The 23,696-nt window shown below is 42.7% G+C and overlaps 1 protein-coding gene across 1 annotated transcript in view; it reads left to right on the top strand.

The window, feature by feature from the left end:
• The window catches only part of SCAF8 (SR-related CTD associated factor 8), a 238,204-nt gene extending 226,107 nt beyond the window's left edge, over positions 1-12,097 (top strand). The window contains exons 21-23 of the transcript XR_005778450.1: positions 9,484-9,574; positions 10,237-10,494; positions 10,621-12,097. The gene's annotated coding sequence lies outside the window, so the exon portion shown is untranslated. The remainder of the gene's footprint in view (positions 1-9,483; positions 9,575-10,236; positions 10,495-10,620) is intronic.
• The last annotated feature ends 11,599 nt before the right edge of the window (positions 12,098-23,696 follow it).

Raw genomic sequence — 23,696 nt, 5'->3', positions numbered from 1 at the left:
CGCATCTACAGCCTGCCAGCGAATGATCGCTGCTGGCAGGCTGTAGTTCAACTTGTTTACTTTGCGATCAAGCGCGCGTTCACAGGAAATCTCGGGTCTCACGGCATATCAGTGTTACGGCGTATCGGCGTTACGTGTGCGGCAAGTGGTTAAGGTATTAAAGAGGTTTTCAAAGTCTTTTATACTGATGACTTATGCTCTGGATAGGTCTGCAGATCAGCCGTTTGGGAAGGCATCGGCGCTCACCAAGCACAGTACCATACATTGTATAGCCCCTCTGCTTGATATCTCAACTCAGCCCCTTTCACTTCAATAAAAACTGCATTTACTATGCCCGTTTTAGTGTACATGCTGTATTACTAAAAACCCTTACCTCGTCATCCGAGAATCAGAATGTGGGTAGTAGTTCAAACAGCAGTTGCAGCATCAGTTGTCCTGCCAGTAGTAGTAGTAGTAGGCTCCAATTTTCCCTCAATTCATATTAGTGGCAGGGGAGTCTTCCGGTAGATGACTTTTTTTAAAAGCGACAGCATTTTGACTGCCATGAGGAGGACGTTTAAGCGGAGGCAGAGGGGCCCATGCATTGGTAGTGGTCTTGGTAGTAGTAGTGGCACTTGTAGCCATTGTGGTGGTAGTAGGTGCAGTGGTAGCAAAAGAGGCACTCGGGGTGAATACAGAGCAGGGAATCGGAAGGGGGGCCATGGAGCCCAGGATGATATATCACAGTCTGATAAAAGTGGCAAGGAAGCTGACCACTATGATGACGATTGTGTTTTATACCTGAGAGCCGGATCAGGGTGATGAGGAGGAGGAGACTTGGTGGTTTACTATGGTGCAGGCTGAAAATGTACCAGATCTAAGTTAAGCTGGGCTGCCGCAAGCTCTGTGCCGGTATCTTCCGTATAGCGTTTTTCTTCCATCAGACTGGCACACAAAGCCACATCTGTGTGTAAGGTTTGCAGGATTAAATAAGCGCCGGGTGTTCAAACACAAACATAGGTACCAGGGCTCTATTGCAGCACATGAGGCGGCATCACCAGATCCAGTGGGAAAATCGAGCATTCCCAATCTGTCCTCCTACTCCTGGTCTTCTTTATGGCAGTCAGGCCACATGCCCAAGCAGTACAGTGTCTTGGTCATCATCATCACTGCTTTTTTTCCTACTCAGACTTCTACTCCTCCTTGTCCTATTCTACATAGTGAGACAATCATAACTGTATGTGTAGCCATGAGAAAACTATTTTTGACACGCCATTAGCTTGTGTGCAAGCTGTATTCCTACCTGGCAAAGTTGCTGGAGGTGCAGTTGAGAATTTTTACCCCCAGTTGAATGAATAGATATACCATTTATCTCTGGCTATTTATGTCTATCCTCATAATGCTATTACCGTTGTCTAACTACCTACCATCATATTCTGTACCGTATGCCTGCTGCTTGCATTGCCTCCGCTTCTACTCCCTGCTAATCCCTCTACTGCTACTTCCATTATCCCTGCTGCCACTACCATTACCCCCACACAGTCGCCACTACTAAGACTACTACCCGAACACTGCTGCACACACTTCTACTTGCCGCCTTGTCTGTTCCATGCTGTTCTACTACTGATGGTGCTACTGTTACACCCTTTCCACATACACATTGTACTGCTGCTCCCAAATAAAAGGAAGAATTTTTCCAGGCTGGTTCAACTTCAGAACAAGCCACAGTTTCTTCTGACAATTAATTAGGTTTCTAATATTAAAAAGCATAACAGGCATGACGGGCAGTGTGTTTTTAAATATGCTGTTTGTTAACACTGTCAACCATGCGTTTACCCATAGCTATATACTGTATGTCAGTGTCTCTCTGACGTTATCTGCTATTGCTCTCGTTGCGTTAAAGAGCTTAAAGAGGACCTGTCACCTCTCCTGACATTCCTGTTAAATAGCTTCATGCATTCCCCATGTAATAATAATTATGGAACATCTGTTCTTATGGCTGTATGTTGTGTCATTCCTTTATTATTTCTACTAAAAGTTATGAATGAATTGGTAGCAGTCTGAAGTAAGGGTACAGAGGGGAGGTAACCAGTTGGGGGGGGTACCTGCACAGCCTGAAAATGGCAGCACTGATTGGATAGAGTGATTCTGTGCAGGTACACACCCCAACTGGTTACCACCCCTCTGTACCCTTACTGCAGACTGCTAGCAATTTATCCATAACTTCTAGTAGAAATAATACAGGAATCGCACAACATTAAGCCATAAGACTAGATGCTCCAGAATTGTTATTACATGGGGAATGCATGAAGCTATTAAAACAGGCATGTCAAAAGTGGTGACATTTCTCAAAAAAAAATAAAGCAAAAGAGAACAAGATATAAATAATCCTTAGAAGAGCTCCGAGTGTCATATAGCCATTTTTAAGCCAATCAAAGCACATTTGATTTGTGTTGAATCAATTCGACCATGAATTGAATTTTTGGGAAAATGCATCGAATCAGACACAAAACAAAGTTCAAGAAGTTCGCTCATCTCTAATATAGTATATTTAGTTAGTCTCCAGCAAGATGCAAACGTTTGTCTTTTAGGACTGGTGGCAAATTTACCATTAGACGCTCATCGTAAAATAGCTGTTGGTCATCTATTTTATATTGCCTGTAAACTCATAGCCTGTCACTGGATTCAACCAATTTGCCCTAGTAGAAGGGAATTCATAGATAAAGTAAATACCTTGTTAATGTATGACTGAATATTATATAAAAAACGAGGGGCTTATGCTAAACCCAGGTATGACCGCCAACATTTGACACTTCATTCATTACATTCAGTACTGTAAGATCTGGTCAGTTTCCAATTTTCATCTTTTTTATATCTAATCTGTGAGTCTAAATGGCTGTTGTGACATATCTTTTTTAAGATCCTCAAGCAGAAATTAAGATCAACATTACACTTTCTTGTTTTTGGATACTGTGATCTCCTTATGTTCCCTTTTATATGACAAGAGATGCTAGCTCTTATACATATTTTCTTTTAAACTGGAGAGGGGAGGGAGGGGGAGGTTTGGGAGTTGGGTTATGTTTGTATTTTCATGCTTTAAATGTTAACCTTTTGAGGACATGGCGATTTCTCGGTTTTCATTTCATTTCCCAGAGCCATAATTTTTTAACATTTTCCATTAGTATACACGTTTGAAGGCTTGTTGTACTTTCTAATGTCACATTTTAATATTTCATATGATGTAGTAAGAAGCTGGAAAAAGCTGGACAGGATAGGTCATCAATATCAGATCGGCGGGGGTCCGACTCCCGGCATCCCCGCCGATCAGCTGTATGAGGAGACATCGCAAGCAGTGCTGTATGTCTATGGGACAGCAGTAGCAGACAGGAAGAGAGAAAGGAGATGGCCTGTGAAAAAGCCCGGACAACCCCTTTAATACCCAAAAAAATAAAAGACTTTAGAAAAAATATTTTTTTCTTTGCATCACCGTATTCTGACCCCTAACATTTTTTTTATATTTCCATCTCCAGAGCAGTGTAAGGGCTCATTGTTTGTGGGGTGATCTGTCGATTTTCTTAATACCATTTTGGAGTGTGTATGACTTTTTGATCACCTTTTTATAAAATTTTTAGGGGAGGTGAAGCAACAAAAAAATTGCATATCAGCTATTTTTTTTTTTTTTTCCGTTATGGCATTTACTGTATGGCATGAATACGTTTATATTTTAATAATTATAGCATTTTGGGATGTGACAGTGCATATTATCTTTATTTTTTTTATTGTTTATTTGTATTTGTATTATGGGGAAACGAGGTGATTTGAATTTTTATATTTTTTTTATATTTTAAAAAACTTTTAAACTTTTTTATGCTCCCTGCAGGACCTGAATGCGCAATACACTAATGTGATTTAATACATTAGTGTATGAGAAATTCTGTATATTCCAATGCAGTACTGCCACCTGCAGGCCTACACTGGAATGTACCTATGATAGTCCTGGTAGCCACATACAGGCTCCGGCCCATCACTACCAAAGAATGGCCTACCTGATTTTAGAGCATTTTTAAAGAGATGGCATCCGCCATTAGTTCACATGTACACTGGCTCCTATCTAATGTAGATTTGAATTTCTTCTGCCAGAAGATGCGCCAAATGTATTAAGAGACCTGTTCACCAAGAGGCTTTAGACCTTGACTGCCATATGAAACACTAGTCTTAGTGTATCTGCCACACTGTGTCTTGCTTGTAGGCAGATTTGGCAAGACACAGAGACCTGCCCAGGCTAATTTTATATTTTTATTTGGTTTCATGCCACTGTGGTTGGCATGACTAATAATAAGACATTAAGTGCCTTGACTGTAGTGATCTCTGTCAGGTTGTAAAACAGGGCTACCTCAGGTGGTGGCATGCATTAGAGAGAGCATATCATTTCATGAATTACCATCTTGTTGATTCTGACACCTATCAATTGTGTGAAGTGTTCTTCTAGAATGTCCTGCCTTCTGTTTGGGTCCTTTGTTTTGTGCGTTTATAGTTATTATTTATTCATAATGATAAGAATAATCTTTTTTTGCCAACATATTTCACAATGCTTTACAATCAAGGGGTTTATATACAAACAGAGTCATAAATAACATAGCAACAAACAAGTCAATAATTAAAACAAGAGGAATGAGGGCCCTGCTCATAAGAGCTTACAACTAATGAGGAGATAGAGGTGACACAAAAGGTAAAAAGTGCTTGTTTTGTACAATGGTCCGACCATCTTAACAAAGGGTTGTTGAGATAAAGCTGCATGAGCCAGTCACCAACAGTGCTGCTGAGTACATGGAGTGTGGTGGATACTGATGTATGATGGATCAGGTTCTGTAGAATGAGGTTGAGAGGAAGGGGGTGAATAGAGGAGAGTTAGATTAGGGGATGTAATAGGCCACCCTAAAAAGATGTGTTTTTAGGGAGTGACTTAGGGTCCATTCACGCATCCGTTGTTTCTTTCCTGATCTGTTCCGTTTTTTGCGGAACAGATCTGGACCAGATCTGTACCCATTCATTTTCAATGGGTCCTGAAAAAAAATCTGACATTGAGCTGTCCGATTTTTTTCAGGACCCATTGAAAATGAATGGGTACAGATCTGGTCCAGATCTGTTCCGCAAAAAACGGAACAGATCAGGAAAGAAACAACGGACGTGTGAATGGAGCCTAAAACTGTGGATGTGGATATTCCAGAGAACTGATGCAGCTCTGGAGAAGTCAATACATCATTTTCAAAGTGTAGAGCATAGGTAGGATAGTAGACAAGAATGAAGGAGGAGATGTAGTGGGGTGCAGAACCTGCGAAGAACTTTGTTGGTGAAAATGAGCTAGTTCAAATTTCATTCTGTACTGTATGGGTAAGCAATGCAATTGACTGGCTGAGGCGGGAGGCATCCGAGTAGCAATTACACAGATAGATGAACCTGGCTGCTGCATTCAGCATAGATTCAAGAGGGGAACGTCTGGTGAGGAGGAGACCAATTAATAATGGGTTACAGTAATTGAGACGAGAATGGATCAGGGGCAACAATGATAGTTTTGTTGCTTCCATAGTAAGAAAGGGCAGATAATAGAGATGTTTTTGAGGTGCAGACGACATGAGTGGTTAAGCAATTGGATATATAGGGGGTGTGAAGGATAGACAGTATTAAACATAACACCAAGACAGTGGTTATGCTAGAAGTGATAGTGGCGCTACACAGTGAGAGTGAGATATCAGGTTTAAGTATGTTGGTAGATGGAGAAAACATAAGTAGTTCCATTTTTGAAAGATTGTTCAGGTAGAGAGAGGACATGTTTCTTATTACCCAGTTCCTTTAAAATCTTACATCTTACAACTCTTTTCAGCGTCCTTTAATCTAGTAATGAATCTAGTAATGAATCTGAGTAAGATTGTTACACCAGTGGCATAGCTATAGGGATTTGAAAAGTTGCCATTGAAATCAGGCCCAATCTTCTAAGCCCACCTATATGTTTCCCTGATATAAGAAGACAGTTCTGCGGTGTATAATGCAACTTTCATAATTATGTAATACTGTACATACTTGTGCATCTCAATAAATTAGAATATTATCGAAAAGTAAATTATTTCAGTAATTCAATTCAAAAGTGAAAGTCATATATTTTATAGGATCATTGCAGAGTGATTAATTCAAGTGTTTATTTCTTTTACTGTTGATGATTATGGCTTACAGCTAAGGAAAAGCCAAAAGTCAGAGTCTCAGAAAATTAGAAGTTCAATATTGTAGACTCATGGTGTCACACTAATCAACACAAAACACCTGCAAAGGTTTCTTACGCCTTTAAATTGTCCCTCAGTCTGGTTAAGTAGGTTTACACAATCATGGGGAAGACTGCTAACTTGACAGTTGTTCGAAGACAGTCATTGACACCCTCCACAAGGAGGGAAGCCACAAAAGGTCATTGTGGTAAAAAAGTGTGGTAGAAAAAGGTGTACAAGCAACAGGGATACCACAGCCTTGAAAGGATTGTCAAGAAAGGATTCACAAGGAGTGGACAGCGACTGGAGTCAGTGCTTCAAAAACCACCACAAACAGACATATCCAGGACTGGGCTACAACTGTTGCATTCCTTGTGTCAAAACACACTTGACCCTAGAGACCAAGTCAAAAGCGTCTTACCTGGGCTTTTTTCATTTCATTGGAAATCAAGGTCCCAGAATCTGGAGGAAAAGTGGAGAGGCACACAATCAAGTTGCTTGAGGTCCAGTGTGAAGTTTCCACAGTCAGTGACTAGTTTGGGAGCCATGTCATCTGCTGGTGTTGGTCCACTGTTATATTAAATCCAAAATCAGCACAGCTGTCTACTAGGAAATTTTAGAGCACTTAATGCCTCCTCTGCTGACAAGCTTTATGGAGAGGCTGATTTCATCTTCCAGCAGGACTTGGCAACTGCCACACTGCCAAAAGTACAATACCTGGTTTAATACCACAGTATCACTATGCTTGATTGGTCAACAAACTCGCCAGACCTAAATCCCATAGAGAATCTATGGAGTATTGAAAAGAAAAAAGAGAGACACCAGACCAAACAATGCAAACGAGCTGAAGGCCGCTATCAAATCAACCTGGACTTTCTAACATCTCCTGTAGCCATAGACTGGTTGCCTCCATGGTAGGCTGCATTGATGCAGTATTCATGCAAAAGGGAGCCCCAAACACAAGATGATTGAGGCATATACTGTGCAAACTTTTCAGTAGACCAACATTTCAGTATTAAAATATTTTTTTTTAATTGGTCATATATAACCTAAAAAATTATCTGAGATATCATTATTTTAGGTTTTCGTTAGCTGTAAGCCATAATCATCAACATTAAAAGAAATAAACACTTGAAGTACACTGTCTGTAATGGATCTCTATAATGAGTTTCACATTTTGAAATTAAATTACTGAAATAATTAACTTGATGATATTCTATTTTATTGATATGCATCTGTAGCTTTATGCAGGTATATCAATATAGAGATGCATAATTACAGGGTGTTTACCATAATGTATAGTGATGGACATATCGCTAGCATATGTCATCACTTTATGATGTGCAGGAGTCTTTCCAATGGACCCTCACTAACCCTAAGAATAAAGGGGGCCATTGTGTCAGTTTCCTATGGCTCTCACTTTCTTCTGGGATTCGCCTCCCTACCTATCCCTTGGTTGAACTTGATGGACGTATGTCTTTTTTAAACCGTATTAACTATGAGTGAGGCTGTTTCTGCACCATATGCATGGATTGCTGCAAGTCCCATTCATATGATTGGGGACAGCCGCAGAGGTTTTTGAAACAAATCTACTTTGCATGAACTTACTCTTCAAAACCATGTGCCATAAATGTATAGGCTGTTGTAAGACTGGTACATCTTCCTTAACAGGTTAAGGCTCATTCACACGTCCGCAATTTCGTTCTGCATTTTGCGGAACGGAATTGCGGACCCATTCATTCCTATGGGGCAGCATGATGCGCTGCCGGACACGGAATTGCGGATCCGCACTTCGGTGTCCGCACTTCCGTTCCGCAAAAAAAATAGAAACATGTCCTATTCTTGTCTGCAATTGCGGACAAGAACAGGCATATTCTATTAGTGCCGGCAATGTGCGCTCCGCAAAATGCGGAACGCACATTGCCACTTTCCGTGTTTAGCGGATCCGTGTAATCCGCAAAACACGTTGCGGACGTTGTGAATGGAGCCTAAGAGTTTTCCCATTTTATAAAGTGATGGCATATCTATGGGGATCTGACATTTAGGAACACCATCAATACTGGTGTAGCACTGCATTTCCTTTACTGTTTTTCCCTACAAAGCAATGGTTGGCCCTACAAATGGACCGGCTGCAGTTCCTTGCACAGTTGGGATCACTGTAATGGATCGGGGTAATGGACCCCTACCATTTTTTAAGTGCACTTTAATATAAATAAATGAATACACTATGGGGCACATTTTAGTTGCTGGTCCTAATAACCCCCAGCGCTGGCGGCGGATCGCAGAAGTTATGTAGGAGGCCACCGGCCTCTACAAACGTTGGCGTATCCACTGCCGATTCTAAATGTAAGACGGCTTCCTTGCTGTCTTACTTTAGACATTTTCTACGCCTAAGGCTACATGCACACGAACGTTGTTTGTTTCCGTGTCCGTTCCGTTTTTTTTTGCAGATAGGATGCAGACCTATTCATTTCAATGGGTCGGCAAAAAATGCGGACAGCACACCGTATGTCCGTTCCGTAGCCCCGCAAAAAAAATAGAACATGTCCTATTCTTATAAGTTTTAGGCATTGTTACAATGATTCCGCAAAAAAAAAAAAACGGATGGCATACGGATGTCATCTGTAGTTTTTTTTTTTGCGGATCCGCAACTTGCGGACCGCAAAACACATACTGTTGTGTGCATGTAGCCTAAACCAGACCACCATGCCCCCTTTTTTAGTCCTGGCGTGAGCAGGGAAGAAGTCACAGATTCTGCCACAACATGGTTTGCGACAGGATCTGCGTCAGATATGCACCACAAAAGTGGTATATATCTGTTTGTAAATGACCCCCTATGGTCTTATTTTACTATAGTAATTTAAAGGGTCTCTGAGTTTTGTAAAACTAGAAAGATGGAGGGGGCACTCAGCACTCCAACTCCCTTTGATATGATCAAAAAGTTTTATGAAAACTCAGTGACCCTTTATACTCCTAAAAGGCAAGTATTTGTCATCAGACAAATACTTTTCTTGCACAAGTCAAAAGGAAAAATAAAATATTGCAAGTTGAATTAAAATACTGTTTAGTGAAGGTGAGGATAATGTTTTCCATACAAAGTTCTTTAGTTGAAGGTTGGTTCAAGTAATATAATAAAGCTTTCCAGTCCCTTTAATCATTTGAAATCTGATGAAGCAAATATGTATACTTATATATATCTCATTCCACATGATTCGTTGTTAAAATGGAATGTGTTCTTTCTCCATATTAGGTGGTATTTGTTTCTTGGAAGACAGAAGGAAAATTGTGGAATGAGAGTCAACACCAACATGGCTGAGATAAACCATGGTCACGTTGATCATGTAAGTCTGTAATGACCTCTGTTTTTTATTGATCTCATAAATTATAACTTTGATATGCAACATGGAATAATATAATATCAGAATGATTGCACTGGGTGACAGTACTGTACAATTTTGTAATTCTCAAGACAGCTTGAGTAAATGTAAAGTAAGCCAGCCTTTGTGAGTACATCTTATGTATTTCAGGAAGTCAGTATGCTGATAAGTCATGGCATTTCAAATCTGGAGGAGTCATAACATACTGTATTTTATTGCAAGCAAATACTTTTACTTGTAATTATATATCTATAGTTATGATGATATATCTTAGGCTTCGTTCACAATCACCGTTTAGGGCTTTCCGTTATTTTTTGTATCCGTTCAAAATACTGAAAAGGAATGCAAACAGATACCAACGGAAAGCATCTTTTCCGTTATTTTAACAGATTGATGAAACGGATCCGTTAAAAAACGGACACAATGCATCTGTTTGCTTTCCGTTATTTTCTGTTATTTGTTGTTTTGTAACGGATACTTATTTTTTTTTGTTACCTCCCTCTTTTTGCTGTGTATATATATATATATGGATATTTCTGAGTAGAATATTAGTTGTGGCTTTTCTATTCAAAGCAGAAAATGCTGCCGGCTGATCTCTTGTTTTCATTGGATTATTTTATCATAAGGATGCAATGGAGACAAATGGAAAGACAAGCACGCTGAAAAAGATATTGGGTTCATCCAATTACCTCAGCACGATTCACAAGAGGCGTATTCTCCACTTTATATCAAGATCTTCGCTGTCAATCTGAAAAATGTTTGGATTATCTACGGATGAGTGTGTCAAGCTTTGATGAGCTTGTGCAGAAACTTCACCTACGTAGAAGGAATACCAAATTCAGACTAAGTGTGTCACCCGAAGAATGCTTAATGGTTATCCTAAGGTAAATTTTTCTATTCCAATTTACATTCGCTTTGCTGAGGTTTGATATGATGTACCAAATTTTGTAGAAAATATGGTACTTGGAGCAAACAAAGAGAACTTAAAATTATCTTTCTTTATATTTTAGGTTTCCTTGCCACTGGAGAAAGTCTATCAAGTCTTCACTTTCAGTTCCGTCTGGGTAAATCAACCATTTCCTACATAGTACAAGACACGTGTAAAGCAATATGGGATCTGCTTCATGGTGATTACATTCCACACCCAACAACACAACAGTGGAATGAAATAGCGGCAAAATTTGATGATAACTCAATTTCCCAACTGCCTTAGAGCAGTTCATGGTAAACATGTTCGGATTTTAAAACCTCCGGGAAGTGGTTCATTGTATTTTAACTATAAAAAATATTGATCAGTAATTTTGATGGCCATCACGGATGCGCAGTACAAATTTGTGGCAGTGGATATTGGAGCCTACGGCCGGACCAACGACTCTAAAGTCTTTAAAAACTGTAATATGGGTCGTAGAGTATACTCCGGTAACTTTGGTTTCCCCAATCCGCATCCTTTACCAGGAACAACTGAACCTAATATGCCATTTGTGTTGGTTGGCGATGAGGCCTTCCAAATGTCTGGTAATCTGCTGAGACCGTATGCAAATCGTGGACTAAATGATCGTAAAAGAATCTTTAACTACAGACTCACAAGGGGACGGCGTATGGTCGAATGTGCGTTTGGGATACTGACCAACTGATGGAGAATATTCACCAGACCTATTCAATTGAAAACAGACTGTATTGATGATGTTATTAAAGCCTGCGTCATACTTCATAACTATTGCCTAACACATGAACCGTTGAATATTGACTCCGTGCCCTCAGTGTCTGACACTACACAAGAAAATGCCACTGGTCCACGTTCAACCACAGCTGTTAACCGTATGCGGGACAGCTTTGCCCAATATTTTATGTCCCCTGCTGGTTCTGTTCCTTTGCAGGAACAAATGATATAAATACGTACAGTAACAAATTCTTGTAATAATTTTTTTGGTAATGACAATGATGGAGATTTCTCAAACTGGTTTAAAGTAGAAATGGCTTGGTTACCCATAGCAACCAATCAGATTCCAACTTTCAGTTTTTCGCATCTACTTTGGAAAATGAAAGGTGGAATCTGATTGGTTTCTATGGGTAACCAAGTCATTTCTTCTTTACACCAGTTCGAGAGATCTCCCCCAATGTATGTATGTAGCAGAGTACAATTGGTGAGTTTTCACATGCTTTATGGCTGTGATTGAGTTACTCTGCTGCATCTGTATATGTGAATATCACGTCAGCTATGTTCCTCATTATGGTTGTTGTGGAGAGGGGTGTCACCTGGGAAAAAATAATGCACCATGTGTCAGCATTATGGTGTTTTAGGACTGTTGCACAAAAGCAAGTTGATTTGGTGAATCCTCCATTCTGGTCTGTAGGAGAGCAAGGCATTATCGCTATTGATAATCCTATGTGCCTCTGCATTATTTTTACTTAGGGTCAATTTACACGTCCGCAATTTCGTTCCGCATTTTGCGGAACGGAATTGCTGACCCATTCATTTTCTATGGGGCCGCATGAAAAAAATAGAACATGTCCTATTCTGTCCGCAATAGCGGACAAGAATAGGCATATTCTATTAGTGCCGGCGATGTGCGGTCTGCAAAATGCAGAACGCACACTGCCGGTTTCCGTGTTTTGCGGATCAATCGTGATAATGATGTGCACTCCGGCAAGACAAGCTGTGTCCAGAACGGAGGATTACGTTTGCGATTAACAAAATGGACTTGTTAAAGCCATGATTTTATAATGGTGTGTGTATGTCTCTGCATCACCTGACTCTGACAAATTATTTTGACGCCATTATGTCAGTACAGTCTGAAGGTGTCAGGTCCTTGTGACATATATATCGATCTTTAAAAGTTTGTTAATTTTTGTCAATGTGAGAAAGTCTATAATGTTTTGTTTTTAATTGTTGGGGGAAAAAACACAACTTGATGGTTTTTCTAAAATAAATGTTCTTTTATAGTTGAAGTATATTAAAGAACTGTAATAAAACTTTATTGTAAAAAAATAATTATTTAAGAATATCATATAACAGTCCCCAACTTGGGCAAACATCATTGGTACTGCCCAATGTGGGCATAATATAGAACTGCCTTGCAGAGCCTTTCTTCTATTTTTTATTGGCAACATTATTGCGCATGATCACTGCTGGACCCTCTGTCAGTGTTGTGATTTTCCAAAAGGGCACTCATGAATTAATCACCCGAGGTTGGGGAGTGTGCAGAGACTCAGATTCAGAAATGGGAGAAAAATGGGGTGAATGGAAGGTAAAAGGAGTTAAAAAAGAGTCAGGAGGAGGAAAGAAGAATGCACATTATCCACAGAATAGGATGGGGTACTGGAACTGGAGGGGGGATTGGATTGGGAAGTGGAGAGAGAAGTGGAAGGAGGATACGATATGGGTGGGTCGGAATAGGATGGGGCATAAGACTGTGGTTGGGGAAAGGAAGGCTGTGACAGTTGGTAGCATTGGGATGGGGGATAGGATTGGGAAGGGGGATAGGAATGTGGTGGGGGGAAAGGAGGGTTGTAGGGGTAGGACCGGGATGGGGGCGGTGCACAAAATTGTGCGAGTCAATGCCATCTGACATTGACAATTTTTTTCCAGAGACAGATGATCCATCCATGGAGAGAGAGTTAAAAGGAAACTCTGATGCGGAGTAAGAAGATCCGGCCGCCACGCCCCCTCCAGCTGCCAGATGTGAGTGAGAAGCTCCTCCTTATTCCGAATCATATTTTCCTCCACTCTTTTTAATGTGTCTCTCACTATGTGAGCGAGATCTTTTATCTTTGCGAATATTCTCCTACCTGTTCCCCGCCTCCTACGTACTCCCGCAAAAGCACTTTCAAAGTGATGTGTGGCAGTTTTCGTAGGGGCAGAGGGACCAGGTAGGGGATCTTCTGTCTCTGGAACAAGATTGTCCATGACAGAAGGTCCAGCAGCCTGTTCTAGTTCTTCTTCTTGGGGCCGAAGAGTGCTTGAATGAGTCCTAGAAAGAAGAAACATTTTTTAACTTTTTTGCCATTCCGAAATGGAATCCCAAAAATATGAAACTATTGGAATACTTACTGCCTCAACTTGCGTTTCTTGCCCTGGAGCCACTAGGAACTGATCTTTCCGCGTGGAGGTCCCGGATAAATCTGTCCCGCATGGATCTCCATGGACGGTTATGATCTCTCCTAGTTACTGTTGAGCGAACTTGTGTTTTAAGTACTTTAGACGCCGAACTTAAAACACAAGTTCGCTCAACACTACTCCTAGTACATTAAAACGCTTATTAAGTAAATGTGCAAATAATAATCACAGGTTCTGTTTTTTGTCATTTAACTCACCACAAGCCTGTTTTTCCCTTTTGCTCATTTGGTCCCAGTTTTCCAGAAGGGCCCGAAATATTTTGTCCACATGCGCTGGGTAGCTACGTGGTCAGCGTGAAGCCGCTGGGACTGGTCCCACAGTGCAGGTCTCTCCTCCACTAAATAAATGAGGAGTTCCTGGTCGAATGTGATGTTTGGTTGAGTATCATCATCAGAGAGGCTTCTAGAACCCTACAGTGATAGTTATTAAAGAAGTTATTGAGCTGTGATGGGCAACCTCCGGCACTCCAGCTATGGTGAAACTAAGACTTCCAGGATGCACACTTTATTAGCTGTTCTAAGAACAACATACAAAACAATGGAGAGTTTAAAAAAGTGAATAAAGCTCAAAATCTTTCTAATAGCTTTTATTTCTATACACACATGCATTGGGAACACTACACATTCTATTTCAAATCAAAACATGAAGAAAAATATATCAAATTTGTATTGTTCCTCTAAAGAAATTGAAGAAAAATTAATATTAGACTGTTCAAAAAAATAGCAGTGTTTGTATTCTTCTTTACAAACTCAAACATTCACTATATAAACTAAAAAATGTTTGAAGATTTTGCTTTCCTTTGAATCACTAAACTAATATTTAGTCGTATAACCACTGTTTCTGAGAACTGCTGTACATCTGTGTTGCATGGAGTCAACTAACTTCTGGCACCTGTGAACAGGTATTCCAGCCCAGGATGATTGGACTACAATCCACAGTTTTTCTCTATTTCTTAGTTTTGCCTCTGAATTTTTGATGTCACCCCACAAGTTTTCTATTGGATCAAGATCTGGGGATTGGGCTGCCCACTCCATAACGTCAATCTTGTTGGTCTGGAACCAAGATGTTGCACGTTTACTGGTGTGTTTGGGGTCGTTGTCTTGTTGGAACACCCATTTCAAGGGCATTTCCTCTTCAGCATAAGGCAGCATGACCTCTTTAAGTATTCTGATGTATTCAAACTGATCCATGATCCCTGGTATGCGATAAATAGGCCCAACACCTTAGTATGAGAAACATCCCCCTATCATGATGCTTGCGCCACCATGCTTCACTGTCTTCACAGTGTACTGTGGCTTGAATTCAGTGTTTGGGGGTAATCTGACAAACTGTCTCCGGCCACTAGACCCAAAAAGAACAATCTTACTTTCATCAGTCCACAAAATGTTGCGCCATTTCTCTTTAGGCCAGTCAATGTGCTCTTTGGCAAATTGTAACCTCTTCAGCACATGTGTTTTTTTTAACAGCGGGACTTTGTGGGGGCTTCTTGCAGATAGCTTGGCTTCACATAGGTGTCTTCTAATTGTAACAGTACTCACAGGTATCTTTAGACCTTCTTGAATCTTTCTGGAGCTGATTGTTGGCTAAGTCCTTGCCACTTTACCATTCGAATGGATAGAAGAATAGCCAGTTTTTCGCTTTCTTCCACGTCTTTCAGGTTTTGGTTGCTGTTTTAGAGTAAATCTTTTTTATTGGTGTTTTCAATGGTTGGCAAATTGAGCCATAATTCGCAAAATTAGAAAGCATAACAATATACGCCTATACAATAGGCTTGCTGATGAGACATTTGGATACATCAATGGTTTGCATTTTGCATAATAGTATAAAAGTAGGGTCCGCAACATTTGGACCTTAATATCAAAATGTAAAAGTTAAAGGAGGGAGAGGGAAGACCGGGGAGGGAAAGAGGGGGAAGTGAGGTAGTCCAATCTCAGTTTGTCTTGATTCAAAGGGCCCTTTCTACTTTGTTCATATTGCTACACTCAAATTTCAATCCAGGCCTAGGGATCTTCTATTGTTCAGGATGAGTAATTAGAGTTATTGAGCCATGGGCTCCAAGTGAGTAGCCTAGACTTCAGGGGTAGAATCGTGGAAGGTATTAAACTTTCATACCTACAAGACTTGTTAATCTCTAGAATAACCTCTGCTATAGTTGGTGAAACTGTTTGTTTCCAGTAGCGTGTGATAACCAATTTAGTGCTAAGTAGGATGTGTCCAACTAGGTTCCTGCATTCAGGGGGGATTTGTGTATGCCTAAAAACAAAAGAGCCAGTTCGGGACGGGGGTCAACAACCTGAGAGGTTATCTCCGTGATCAGATCAAAAACACTGCGCCAGTATGGGGTAAGTATGGGGCATGTCCATAAGATATGGAGTAATGAGCCTCTAGCTCCGCATTCCCTCCAGCAGTTGGGGGAGGATGATTGGTTGCTGTTTTAAAGCATTTGTGATCATTTTAGCTCCGCAGCCTATCATTTTCTGCACTTCTTTATATGTTTTTCTCTCTCCAATCAACTTTTTAATCAAGGTACGCTGTTCTTCTGACTAATGTCTGGAACGACCCATTTTCCTCAGAATTTCATAGAGAAATGCACTGTAACCAGCATGTACAACATTTGCTGCCTTCCTTCCTTAAATTAGGGCAATAATTGCCACCTGTTTTTAAAAGAATGAATGACCTCACTCATTGAACTCTACACTGCTATTATTTTGAACATGCCCCTTTCAATAAGTGATTGATTTACAGAGAATCAGCAGCATGCATGTCATGACTGTTGGGTCTGTTTCTATTACTCTACGACACCTGCTAGTAAATTATTTGCCATGTAGAAATATAATTTCTACCAAAAACAGTGATTGATCAGGTTAGTGATGTCTGACTGCTATTATTTTGAACACAACTGTATACTCACAGTCCCACGTCGACCACTGCCCTGACCATCAGGAGCCGATCTCTTCCTGCGACCCCTAGCAACTGAGACACTCGTTCGTGATGCTTGATGAGCAGCAGATTGTGTGTTATCCTAAAGCAGTGCTTCTCAAATAGTGGGGCGCGCCCCCCAGGGGGGGCGCCAGGCTCCGTAAAGGGGGGCTCGTTCAGGGCCAGCCTTTGGGGTGTGCGGGCTGTGCGGCCGCACAGGGCGCCATAGCAACAGGGGCGCCGGGCGGCCGACAGCTCGCAGTGTAATATGCGGCAGGGAGATGAGCGCTTCCATTGTGGAAGCGCTCATCTCCCGTCTGATCAGAGGCCGGCGCTGGACGCGATGTACGGAGCGGGGGCCGGGGGAGGGACTGGGAGGAGGAGCTGGGGGCCGGCAATAGCGGTGGGGCGGTGCGGTCACTGTACTATAGCCCCGCCCCAACGCTCCCTCCGGTATACTAATATAAAATGTATTATTGAATTAAAAGTTATTAAACATGCCCCCCTCACTCCTAATAGTACCGTATATCCAAATTCCTTCTGTATAATGCCGGCAGGCAGGCCGGGCGGCCGGCGCGTCCCCTCAGTGATGTCACGTGCCTGCGCCGCCTGCTTTATGAATGAAGCAGGCGGCGCAGACAAGTGACGTCACTGAGGGACGCGCCGGCCCGCCTGCCGGCATTATACAGAAGAAATTCGGATATACGGTACTATTAGGAGTGAGGGGGGCATGTTTAATAACTTTAAACGGCGGCGGCGGGCACACGGAATCTGTGGATGGCACAGTTAAGGGGTGGGGGTCTGTGGATGGCACTGTTATGGGCTGGGGGGGCACTGTGGATGGCACTGTTATGGGGTGGGGGGTCTGTGGATGGCACATATATAACAGTGCCAGCCACAGATCCCCCTGTAACAGTGCCAGCCACAGATCCCCCCCATAAGTGTCCGTCATCCACAGATCCCACCATAAGTGTCCGTCATCCACAGATCCCCCATAAGTGTCCGTCATCCACAGATCCCCCCCATAAGTGTCCGTCATCCACAGATCACCCCATAAGTGTGTGTCCGTACCACATTTCTTTATTTTTTTATTCTCTTATACGTTAATAAGGATACAGTGTTATGCAGAGGTGTACTTATAACAATTTTATAGACAAATGATACTATTTACAGTCGCGCGGGGGGCGCGAAATGTTTTCTTCTTCCTAGGGGGGGCATGACAGAAAATAATTGAGAAGCACTGTCCTAAAGTGAACAAAAATGGGTAAAAATGATTATGCCATCAACTTTATTAACTTCCCATTGAAAATATAATATACCTGGGTTGGCTCCAGAGGCTGTGTACCGCTGATTTCCTCTACTGCAGTTCCAGACTGTGTTTGGCTTGACTCCTAAAATAAAAAGTTTTTTTTTCAATTAGGGAACTATTAAAACGCATTTACTGAGTATGGTATGTCACATTTTTTAAATACATACTGTCTCCATTTCAGAAGCTTGAATCACCCCCATGGCATCTCCTGAACCGCTAGATGGTGATTGCTCCTGAAATATTGTGTGAAAAAAAATAGCTTGTAGAAATTATATATATATATATATATATATTATAAAAGAAAAGAGAAAGGAAGAAAGAAAAAATAACAGCAGCACTGCAAATCCCACAATGGTTCCTGGACATGGAACGGTGAATAAAGTGGAAAAATGAAGGCATCACTCCGGTCTTCAGGTGAAAAGGTGAATTTTATTACACCCAACTGCTATATAAACAGTGCTGCCCATAATTATTCATACCCCTGTCAAATTTTGACTTAAAGTTACTTTTATTCAACCAGCAAGCAATTTTTTGACGGGAAATGATATACCGTATTTTTCGCTTTATAAGACGCACCTGATGATAAGACGCACCTAGATTTTTGAGGAGGAAAATAAGAAAAAAAAATTTTTAACCAAAAGGTGTGCTTTTGGAGGGGTTTTGAACTAATGGTGGTCTGTGGATGACGCACTGTTATGGGGGGACCTGTGGATGACGCACTGTTATGGGGGGACCTGTGGATGACGCACTGTTATGGGGGGACCTGTGGATGACGCACTGTTATGGGGGGACCTGTGGATGACACTGTTATGGGGGGACATGTGGATGACGCACTGTTATGGGGGATCTGTGGATGACGCACTGTTATGAGAGGGATGTGTGGATGATACACTACTACGGGGGATGTAGCATCATATATAGCATCTTATGTAATGGGGGTCACTATTCACACAGGGACAATATACTGTGACACATATGATACTGTGACCAGCATAAGATGATCTTATGCTGGTCACAGTATCATATGTGTCACAGTATTTTGTCCCTGTGCGAATAGTGACCCCCATTACACCACAGGGCACACAGTAGATTTTATATGTAAAATCTTTTAATGGCTCTGCTTCCTTCTATAACAGTACTCACTATAAAAGCAGCAGTCTGGCCAGCACGTGACGTCACTCACTCAGTCAGTCACGCTCCTGCCAGCTTCATTAATGAAGTGGGAGGAGCATGACCGAGTGAGTGACGTCACGCGCCGGCTGGACCGCTGCTTTCATAGTGAGTACTGGTATAGAAGAAAGCAGAGTGTAATGAAGCCGTTTTCATATGTAAAGTCTATAATCTTCAAGCAGTATCTCTGCTTTAAACTAGGGCAATCCTCTGTAGTAGTACAACTCACTATGAAAGCGGCAGGCAGGGCGGCAGCGTAACCTCGCGATTCTCACTCATTCACGCTCCTCCCACTTCCTTCCCATGAATGAAGTGGGAGGAGCGTGAATGAGTGAGCATCGCGAGGTTACGCTGCCGCCCTGCCTGCCCCTTTCATAGTGAGTTGTACTGCTACAGAGGATTGCCCTAGTTTAAAGCAGAGATACTGCTTGAAGATTATAGACTGTACATGTGATAATTGCCGTGAGCGGGGTCCGATGTATTACAGTACAGTTACTGCACCGGGCCCCGCCGCGAGTGTTGCCAGCCTCCGTCCCCTCCTCCCACCCCTCTGATACATCGCGGCTTGCGATGTATCAGCGTGACCAAAGTAAACATGGCAGTGTTCGCTTTATAAGACGCACTGCCATCTCCCCCCCACTTTTGGGGGGGGGGGGGAAAGTGCGTCTTATAAAGCGAAAAATACGGTAGGTGTCTCCCAAAAGATAAGACGATGTACAAGAGGCATTATTGTAGGGGAAAAAAATTCTCAGCTTTTATTTACTGTACATTTGAGCAAAAAGTGTCCAGTCCAAAATTATTCATACCCTTCTCAATAATCAATAGAAAAGCCTTTATTGGCTATTACAGCATTCAAACGCTTCCTATAATTGCAGACAAGCTTTTTAAATTTCTCCACAGGTATTTTTGCCCATTCATCTTTAGCAATGAGCTCCAAATCTTCCAGGTTGGAGGGTCTTCTTGCTATCACACTGATCTTTAGCTCCCTCCACAGATTCTCAATTGGATTCAAGTCTTGACTCTGGCTGGGCCACTCCAAAACGTTAATGTTGTTGTCTGCTAACTATTTCTTCACCACTTTTGCTGTGTGTTTTGGGTCATTGTCATGCTGAAATGTCCACTGGTGCCCAAGGCCAAGTTTCTCTGCAGACTGCCTGATGTTGTCATTGAGAATCCTCATGTTATGCTCTTTTTTCATGATGCCGTTTTCTGTGATTAGGTTCCCTGGTCCATTGGCTGAAAAACACCCCCAAAGCATTAGGTTCCCACCACTATGTTTGACAGTGGGGAGGGTGTTCTTTGGGTTCAAGGCTTCTCCTTTTTTACGGCAAATGAAGGAAACATCCTTGTGACCAAACAATTTTTTTTTTGTTTAATCTGACCATAACACAGAAGACCAGAAGTCTTTTTCTTTGTCCAGATGAGCTTTTGCAAAGGCCAAGTGAGCTTTTGTGTGCCTGGTCTGCATCCGTGGAACCCAGCAGTGTGCAGTGTTCGTTGGATTGTCTGCCTTGAGACATTGCCACCAGCAGAGCCCAGATTCACCAGGATGGCCTTGGTGGTGATCCTTGGATTCTTTTTCACCTCTCTAACTATCCTCCTGGCCTGCACAGGTGTCACTTTTGGCTTCCGACCACGTCCTCTGAGATTTTCCACAGAGCGGAACATCTTGTATTTTTTGCTCAAATGTAAATAAAAGCTGAGAAATGTTTTTTTTCCCACAATAATGCCTCTTGTACATCGTCTTATTATCTTTTGGGAGACACCTATGTCATTTCCCGTCAAAACATTACTTGCTGGTTGAATATGCCAGGGCGGCACTGTATATATATATATATATATATATATATATATATAATGAGAGAGAAAAAGAGAGATATGGTTTTCATTTACCACAATCTCCACTGAGGTGTACTGCTGTCACTGCTGTTGTTTGACATTTCTGGAAAACAATAGGAATACATGATTTGGTTTTTATAAATACACATAAATTGACATAAATTTTTCAACATCTGTCATCTTGAAAAAGAAAGAATACAGACCAGTTCCCGTAATAGGAACATTGCACTAGCTAGATAGCTTACTATATTTGAACCATGTACTGTAAGACACTCTCCTGTTCTGCGATCCACTGGGGCCCCCAGGGGTCCTTGTGGGGCTCGGCATACGGGGGACCCCGTTGGAGTAGCGGGACATGTCACACATGTGCCTGGGGAGTCTTTGGTTCCGACTCCTTTGCGGGCAGACGCGATAGTGCGTCCGCATGGTCGCTGGAGGGGAAGACCGCCGGGGTCTCGGAGGCAGATTGACCGGACTGGTGGCTGCACGCAGCGGCCGGTCCTGTCTCCGGCATCACCTGCGGGTTCCGTTCCGACATCCGTGCCGATGCGATCGTGTATTCATGCTGGGCCGCTCGAGCGTCTGCATGCACGCTCGAGAGGAGGTTCGCAAAAGGATACACGGCCAAACGTACGCACATCTTATTCGTTACGCCGGCAGCTGACGGGGAAAATACCTGTACGTAAATTGGTCCAACAGAGGATGAACATCTCTGCTGTGAATCTCAATAAGATCCATGCACAACTGGCAACAGTCGGGGACGAGCTTAAACTCCTCCTTCAGGGAGTTCAGGGGTTGCCCGACCCAACTCCAGCAGAACGCCCAGTGGAACCCAATATACCTCTACCTGAGTTTTTTTCAGGAAATCGACAGGAGTTTCTCAACTTCCGTGATTCCTGCCGCTTATATTTTGAACTGCGCCCTACATTTTCAGGTAATACCAAGCAGAAAATCGGCATAGTTATGTCTCTTATGAGGAAGGACCCGCAACGTTGGGCCTTTAACCTCCCGGCGGGAGATCCTGTATTTGGCTCAGTAGAAGCCTTCTTTCATGCCATGAGTGTATTTCATGATGATCCGGACCGCACTCCTACTGCTAAGACCCAGCTAGAACACCTCCAACAAGGACGACGCCCATCGGAAGAATTTGCCGCAGAATTCCGACGCTGGGCCTCTTTTACCAATTGGGGGATGCCGCTCTCCGGCACCGATTCCGGTTGGGACTCTCTGACTCTGTCAGAGACTTGCTATTATCTCTACCATCCCCACCATCACTAGATGTGGCAATCCAGCAAGCAATCGACGCTGATCGTCGAATTCGGGAACGTCGTCTGGAGCGGGCTTCTCACCCCCTATCATCCAGCCCATCTCCAAGACCCAGTAAACCGGCTGAGGAACCCATGAAACTGGGGTCCTCTCGTCTTACCCCTACTGAGAGGGCTCGTCGTTAAAACGAGGGTCTTTGTCTATATTGTGGAGGAGTTGGTCACCAGCTAAAGAAATGCCCATTACTCCTGCCGGGACAAAGCCTAGTGGGAATCGAGGAGAATCCACTAGGTACTCTGCTGCCTCCTCTTAACAGAAGTCGGTTTCTCATACTCATTTCTATTGAGTGGCAAGGGAGGGACCATCCTATTTCTGCCCTACTTGACTCGGGAGCTGCCTGAAATTTTGTCGACTCTTCCTTAGTTTGACAGCTACAGATTCCAGTCTACAAGCCGGAAGCAGCCATTTCTGTCACCGCTGTGGACGGGTCTCCCTTTTCAAGAAGGCCGGTCGTTGTGGATGACACCCGGGTTGCAGGTAACAGTGGGGGCTGGTCACCGAGAGGTCTTAAACCTTTTAACCCTGGACATGCCACCCACTCCTGTGATTTTGGGTCTCCCCTGGCTGAGACTTCATAATCCAGTAGTGGACTGGCGCTCCGGACAAATTTGCAAGTGGAGTTCTGATTGCTTCACTAGGTGCTTTTGTCCAGTGTTGCCACTTGCATCCACAGAAGTGCTGATTGCGTTACCTACCTCTACCAAGATGTCTCTGTTCAGGTGCGTGGGGGGCAGTGACCCAAGACTCCTCTCTGGCAGGGGCCTCCACTGACTCACTAGTGGTGGACCAATGGTTCCAGGATAGCTAACCCATTTGGTTGTTGGCGCGGCGGAATCTTCGTAGTGTGGTGGCACAACAGAAAAGATTTGCTGATCGGCATCGCACTGCAGAGCAAGAGTTTATGGTAGGAGATCCAGTGTGGATCTCCACCCGGAACATTCCCTTGCGCCAACCGCCTGCCAAGTTGGGGCCTAGATTCATTGGTCCATACCCGTTCACACAGAAGATCAACCGGGTTACTTACAAGGTTGCTCTTCCTCCGTCAATTCAAGGAGTAAATACCTTCCATGTTTCACTGCTCAAATCAGCAGCAGAGTCAGCTCCCTTCATCCGAACTTCATCTCCGGTGGAGGTTCAAGGGGAGCCTGAATTCGAGGTCCATAAGATTTTGGACTCCCGTTTTGTCTAGAGGTCTCTCCAGTATTTAATGGACTAGAAGGGTTATGGAGTGGGTGTCTTCCGTATCCGTTCCGTTTTTGCTGAACCATCTATTGAAAATGTTATGCCCAGCCCAATTTTTTCTATGTAATCACTGTATACTGTATATGGCATACGGAAAAACGGAACGGAAACAAAAAACGGAACAACGGATCTGTAAAAAACGGACCACAAAACACTGAAAAAGC

The sequence above is a fragment of the Bufo bufo genome, chromosome 4, assembly GCF_905171765.1.
Source record: "Bufo bufo chromosome 4, aBufBuf1.1, whole genome shotgun sequence".
Classification (NCBI taxonomy): Eukaryota; Metazoa; Chordata; class Amphibia; order Anura; family Bufonidae; genus Bufo; species Bufo bufo.
The sequence above is the reverse complement of the archived record's forward strand: the minus strand, read 5'-3'. Positions and strand labels throughout refer to the sequence as shown.